An 8060-nucleotide genomic window follows, 5' to 3' on the forward strand; every position below is an offset into this window, starting at 1 on the left:
TTATAGCTATTGTTTCATAATTATTGATTGTAATTGATTTCTATTATGTTAACAAGTCTCGAGCTTTTATATATTTAAGAAACTTGCATAAATTTTGTAAGTGTGTACTGAAAAGCACTTAATTGTTGATTAAGAAACGTATAATGCGGTTGAATTGTAGTAATTAGTAGGGCAATACATACATTTAATATAATAATTATTTAATATTATAATAATTAAATATTTAAATTCGCGGGAATAAAAGTAAAAAAAAATAATAATAATTGGGGGAGAGATGATGTTGGGAAAGTTGGAACCTCTTCATCATTCCATTGTTTAATTGAAGACTGAGAAAGATATTCCTAAGATTTCCGTCAGTTTTTGAGAAAAAGAGGGTGGATAAATGCCTCGCTCAATGTACAATCAAATCATTTCTCATTTCACACTGCCTCTTCATATTTTTATATTTTATGGGTAGGTAACTCCAAAGAAGAAGATACACATACTTTGGACATTTCCTGGAAAAACCAAAAAAAAGATATATCATATTTGGTCCTGTATGGTGGCAATGTGTTTTGATATTTTAATTAAATTTTAGATATCACAATAAAAAATATTATCATTATCCCAAATATAATTAAAAGATTGATAAAGTATGTGGAGGTTGGGTTGTAAATCCTAATATTAAAAGAAATAGTGTTAAAAATGAAATTGCGCGTGAAAACGCGAGAGAGTGGGAGAGACAAAAGCTTTGTTGATGATTGATGATTGATGATTAACATTTAACAAAAGATTAAATAACTTTGTCTTGTTGCTTTTGATATGATGTTTCTGTTGAGACGAGACATGCCAACTGAAAACCTATACATAGTCTCTCCCCATTTATCATTAATCCCATTCCAATCTTTTCTTTTATCTTCTCTAATTATTATCTGCCTTTTTATATCAATAATTAGATATCAAAATACTTTTAATTATTACAATTAACTGATTGGCAACGCTACATGAGTATCTTTTTTTTAAAATATTTTTATTGGTGATCTAGCAACACCAAATTACAATATAATTACTGATTATATTAATTATGTTACACAATACTCATTTTAACTTATGCCGTAGAATGTTTGATTTTTAATTATGTGCTTCTGTGTTCACATTTTATTTTTCTCCTCTAAAAGATAAAAGTTTTACTTTTGTTATTTCTTTTTCATAAAATAACACTATTTATAGGAATCAAACCTATGATCACGTGGTTAAAAACCACACACTTTACCGACTAAACTAAAACAATAATTTTATTATATGATAAATATAATAATTAATTATATTATAATTCGGTGTTGTTAATGTGTCAGGTGGTATTCATAAAAAATAAATTTTTAAAAACTTCTATGTTGCCGTTAATCAGTCAGACGATATCGAAAAATACAAAACAAACATCCCATTTAAATCATTGATGACTCATTTTAGTATTTAATTATTTTTAAATATATTGAGGTAAAAAGGTCTTATTATCCTCCATATTTTTTTTACAGTCAAGGTAACAGTTTAATAGTTAAATAATATTTATAATTTAAAACTTTTTCTCAAGTATACTTTTTTTTATTCGACAATCATATTGAGTAAAATTAAATTGGATTTTGAAATAGAAGATAAAATTTTCTCAGATTTATTTTTTTATATTTGGAAGATTTGAACTTGAAATCTAATGAAAAGCTCAAATATTTTTAAACATTAAAATAAATTATAAATTTTAAGGAGGTAAAATAAAATTTTATATTATAATTTTTTTAAAATGTATATAATAATTTTACCATTTTAGAAAATTCAAATCTCTACCATCTTTTGATGGTGCCCCTACCATAACTTTGCTTAATAGATGTTAAAATCCTTATCACTCGACTTAAGGAATACATGTGTTTATATATTTATAATTAATATTTTAAATATGAGGCTAACAATTTTTGAACTTGATAGTAAAAATATTAAAAGTATGAAGTGTAAATGACAAAAATCTCCTCCTATCTGAAAAAGAAAATTTAAAGATGGGATGGGAGCAAAATGTAAAAAAAGATGTGATGCATGAAGCCTAACAATGTCCGGATGATCTTTTGCTGTTATATTCCATTGTTATTACTATTCTTAGTATGATCCCTTTTACAATTAATTAGGCTGAAATTCCTATTTTGCTGGCAAAAAGATTTTTTTTGGGCAAAATAAAATTTAAAAGAGAGAAGATAAATGATGTGCTAAATCAATCTTTTAAGGTTGATCTGTCTGAAAGAATAAATAAATGAAAAATAGATTAAAAGGAAGATTGTGTTTGAAAACATGTAATAAATTTTTTTTTCTTTTTCCTTCATTTATTTTCCTTTTATTTACTATTTAATTTGACAACTCACAAGTTACACATGATTCACGTCATGTTTTGAATCATTATATATATATACATATATAAACATTTTCTTAAATAAAGAGTGGATTTTATCTTTAACATGTTGCAAAAATAATGGACAAGATAAAAAGTTTTAAATGAAAGGATAAGTGAATGAAAAGAGCTTGGTGTAGTTGACAGATGTTGAGCAAGGGACTAGTACCTGTCTGAATTAAAGTTTGAGATCCCATTTTCCTTTTTAATTATATTACCAACAAATCAACAATTTTTTAATTTTTTATTTTGAATTTTCATGTAAACGTTTCTTGCTTTTCTGGGTTAATATCACTTCAAGTTTTAATTTGGTATTTGGTTTCGTATCTAAATTTTACTTCAAATTTCAGTTTAGCAGGTTGACACATGTGTTTGTTTTAAAAAAACATAAATACTTAATCTGGATAGAAAAACCTTAAATATTAAATTAAATAGGAAGTTAAATTTAAGTACTTAATTAAAAAACGTTAAAATAAAATTAAAAAACCTAATTACATTAAGTGAATATTAAAACTAAATTCAAATATCATATAATATATTAAGGTCAGATTTGGTGGAATGAATAAAAGAGGAAATGACATCCAAATTGAAAACTCCCTAAAATACGTTTAGAGAGGCAACAATTGATTGGACATATATATATATATAACCATATTCTTGTTTGTCAACAAAGTTAAAAATTAAAAAAAGAAAAAAGATAGGAGTCAAAGGAATGAGGGGACCAGAAATGGGCAAGGCAAAGGCATCAACTGCACCCACAATAAAAAAGCCTTTTGTGGTGGCGTATATGAGAACATGTCCATGCAATATGCATGGCATTTTTGGGTAAAAGCTTAGATGCTACTCTTGTATGTTTTAGTTATTCCCCCACCTTTTTTTTATTTTGAAATAAAACATTTTAATCTCCAAACTTATTCATACGAGGAACTGTGTTGTTCTAGTATTCCCACTAAAGGACATCATCACCCATGTCAATAATAATCAATTCAGGCTCCAACTTAAAATTTATTCGTCTAATGTAAAAGATGGTTGTTGTTTTAAATAAAGATGTAGGTGACATCATTAATCAACCATGTATATATATAGTCCTGCTACATTACATTATTGTTAACTTGTTTTTCAATGTTTTACATTGATATTTCGTTGAAATGATAAATCGGGATGGTGGATCCTCAAATTATTGGACTTGTTTTTAGAAACCTTTCCCAGAATGGTAGTTCGTGATAGCTACTCAATAAATTAAAAATATATATAACAAAACAAAAACAACCTGGACAAATGTATGGACCACCATTTCATCCCTTTTAAGACGAAAGAAAAGACATGTTTATATTAACCATACAATGCATCAAGACTCAAGTAAATGCATAGTCTCAATGTCTACAAAATAATTTGCCATACATATTCACTGTTATTCTGTAAACGTGTTTATAGTTCGACCTGACCAATAGTCTTTTCCTGAAAAAGTATATTTTTGTAATTACTTTATATTTATATAAGAGAATGAATGAATTTCGTATTAAACAATTTGAAAATATTTAACAAATTTCAGATCTTTAAATTGGTGTAAAAAATGATGGGTCGTAATATAAATGATTTGATATTCACCGATTGATAAAAAGGGTAGCTGAAAAATAGTTGGGTTTATAACAATCTTTTAACATAGTTGCTAAAAGAGCTGGTAGATAAAACTAAAAATCATACAGCCTAGGAACTTGTTTTTTTTTTTTTTTTTGGGCGAACCCTAAGAAAATTGAATACAATATCTTTAATTATATCACATTGATCGTAATTATAATAATCACTTTAAAAGAAATATCACAACTGTTAAAATATAGAAACAGTTCTGTCTTAACAGTGCAAAACAATAATTTTAGAACACGCAATGCAAGATGAGAAATCAGATATTAAGTGAAAAATACGGGGGAAAAAGAAACATGTCGGTACAAAAGCAATTGACCGGCATCCAATGATGTCAGGTTCACACCTGGCCTTGCGCCCTACCTAAGACGCTGTTTCTCTATACAACTTTAGGAGACGCAAAGATTGAAGTCCCAAGGGATTGATTGAAGTCAAACAAAAACACAGGCAAACAAATCTGTTATGTATTTCATGAAATAATGTGTGTTTTTTTTTAATATAAATGTCAAAAAAGGTGGTTCTATTAACATGTGAACCGTTGTGAATTATTGTTTAAAAAAAAACATTGTGAGCAATTCAACTCAAAACTAAATTTATCTATTTTATTTACACTCATACGACTTAAGTTGTATGCCAAACAATTGCCCATTCCAACTATATATTTGAAAAAAGAAACGACCAAAGTGGGAGCATCATGCAACAAATGACTCATAAAGTTAAGTCCATAATAAAGAATTAAGTTTAGAAATAATTAAGAAAGAATCATTCTTTAAAACAAACATAAGGATATCTTTCATTATGTGCAAATAGGATTTCCTAAAGAATATCATGGGCCCTGCCCAATAGGAGTCATGGGCATCGTCCATAGCCCTTGCCGTGCCACTACAAGCAATGCCGTAAGCATCCCACACCACAGTGCCCAATCCAACTTCCCTTGTTGATGCATCAAAGGCGGCATCCATTTTAACCTTCACTGTGGCATCAAGAGGGGCCGCCAATATTTGATCCTTGGCTCTTTCGCATCATAGGCCTATGCACTCGAAAGTCATGGTGCAGTCCGTGCGCATAGTCCAAGGCTATGTAAGGAGAGGTCCTCCACCCCTCAACAATCTCATTATTCTGCACTATTCAAAGGTATCACGTTAAGACTAGCAAACTTATAAAAGCTTCTTTGTCAAGCAACCTCCTCATAGACTTGAGGCAATCAATATTACTAGTCACATCAACAGGCAATAAAGCATCGTTAATACGACTAAGGGTGGATTTGGATGATAATTGGGTGCAGTGTGATGTATTTAGTCTACTTTTTGTCTCACGCTATAATATTTGTCATCGTTATTTTTATGCTAACTGTAGATAAACGTACTGTCTATCTAAACCCACCTTAAAATAAAGGTTTTATAAAAAACCTGACAATCTTGAATGGCATGAAAAGTTATCTTTAAATAGACGCAAAGTTAGGTGGTCGGGCAATCCCCCTAAATCTTATGAAATTTCTTTTAAGCCTCTTTAGGTTTAAAAAATATTATTTTGATATTATAATTAGTGTTTAAAAAATGTCAAAATTGTGTTTGGCCTCAAAGTATATAAAAGATTTTTTAAAAAAAATTTAAATTTTTTTTATAAAATTTATAATTTTTATGATAAAAATATCTCGGCTCCCCTCTTCTTATCAACAATTCTTACTTTGCCACTTTTATCCGAAGGTGCTCCACGTCTTTGACACCTAAAATCAATCTGGGTTGTTGTAAGAAGTATCACTCGACCTAAGCATTATAACCGGAAAAGACAGAAATTGTTGAACATCACCGTTGGCAAATGCCTTCATAAGAAAGATGAATCGATTTTTGTGGGATTGTTCTGTGGTGGCCCGAGGCCTTGTTTATTTGTTTTTCGGTTGCCTTGGACCGTTGTTGCTGGGCCCTTATGAATGAAGAGTAAAATTTAAATGTCTTGGCATAGAATTAGTTTTAGAAGATTTCAAAATTTTCTTTCGTCTTGAATTATTATTAATTTTTTCTAATGTTATAAGCTTGTAATAAATTGGAGGAGGGATATAATAAGCAGACATTAAATCTTAAAAAATCAGCACTAAACTTTAACCATTTGTTTCACTATATTTGATTTAATCTTTTTCAACAGTACTTTGCGCCTGTGAGCTTCACCTCTAAAATTTAAGCTTCTGGTTAAGCACTCCAGTTTGTAGAATTAGAGGGTTTCTTTTTAGATTGTGTTTTGGATGAAAAATTTTGATAATTTTAAAATATTCATTAATTCAATTCAAAATGTTTACATTTGTAATTGTTTTGTTTGGATAATAAATTATTTAAAAATTTTAATTTATTGGAATATTACGAATTAAAAATAATAATTAATATGGATATCATTATATTAGTAAAATTATAAATTATTTTAATAAAATAAAGTTTTAAAAATGATATATTATAATTAAATAAAATTATTTTTGAAGTTTAAATTTTTTTATTTTATAGTGGAACCATTTGTATTAAAAAATAAAATTACAAGAACTTTTGAAAACCACTTCTTTTAAGTGAGATTTAAAAAAATATTAAGCTATTGAAATTATTTACAAATTTTAAAATTCTTCAATATATTTTCTTAAATAAATAAAGGATTTTGAAAAACTTAATCCAAATAAAATTCCTCTCGCATTTGATGGAATTAATATTATATTATTAAAAATACAAGATGGTACTGATGAAGAAGAGTAGCTGTCAGAAGGGTACAACTTGGGCTCAATTTCTCCCTTATGCTAAGCTATTAAGCTAAAGGTTGGCGTAGGCACACCCCCAAAATTAGATTGAGCCCAATTCCTCTTAATTAAAAATTATTGTTCATACTTAAGTAGGTAATAGGACTGCCAACAAATTAAGTCCGAGTACTTATCAAATTAAGTGTAAATATTTTTACCCTTTCCCTAACTGCAAACATCAAAAATTAAAAAAATACATATATTGTTTGGTCAAAACAAAAATGATGATTAAGCTGTCAATCAGGAAAATTGAAAAAGGCTGGTAGTGGTGCCATCATTGCTATGTTGCTCTTGGATTAATTGAAACAGACATTAGGGTCTTCGCACTTGGTTTGGGAGCTTTGTTGTTTATTTGCATTATAATTAAACTGAAAGGTATTTTGAATTCACGACTCTTGTACAATATCCAATGTTAGAAGTAATAAACTGGATTTGTGTTTAGTGAAACGAGCATCCATCCCCAATAAGAACGAAGACTCTTGTTCATACCAAATTTAGTTGCATGGGAAAAGTGGAGGTTGGCGGAAAATATAGTAATACCACACAACTTCCAATAACCTTTCTCTTGAATTAAGCCTAAACCACCAATTACGAGGGAGCAAAGGAGGTGTTTGGACATGCCTAAAAGTTTTCAATCAATTTATACCCAAATATAATTTATAAAATCCAAATGAATAATTTCTGCCCCTCGTCCCTTCCCCGACGACGGCACCCACTACCAGAGGCGGAAGCTATATGGCCACACCTATTCGACGTCCACCAAGCTACTAGCCACCACCATCTCCATCTTTCTCTTATGTGGTGCTGTTTGACGCACCTGATTCAATAATCTAAGATTTTTTTACACCAATATTATAAAATAAAAAATTAAATTCGAAAATGATCTGTATGCCCAATTGTATATAAAATTAGGACATTTGAGGGGTGGAAGGTGGTTATAGGCGGATCACCTTATTTTTTTATGCCAGAAAACAATTTTATGTAAAAAACAATATTTTAATGGGTCACGCCATTATGATTAGCAGCACTTAAAATATACAGGTTTATACTAAACTTGGTCATAAAATATGGATATAGGTTAGCAAGGGGTGGTACTAGGCAGGTAGGCGGCACCAATCATGTCTCTCTGACAAGCAGCATTAGTGCCAGGCTTTAGTCTCATCCGTCAGTGCAGTCCGTTAGCATTATCTAGTCCCATCCTCAAGCCACGGGAAGAAAGAGAAGAAAGAGGGAGACGGA

The sequence above is a fragment of the Gossypium arboreum genome, chromosome 11 (assembly GCF_025698485.1).
Source record: "Gossypium arboreum isolate Shixiya-1 chromosome 11, ASM2569848v2, whole genome shotgun sequence".
NCBI lineage: Eukaryota > Viridiplantae > Streptophyta > Magnoliopsida > Malvales > Malvaceae > Gossypium > Gossypium arboreum.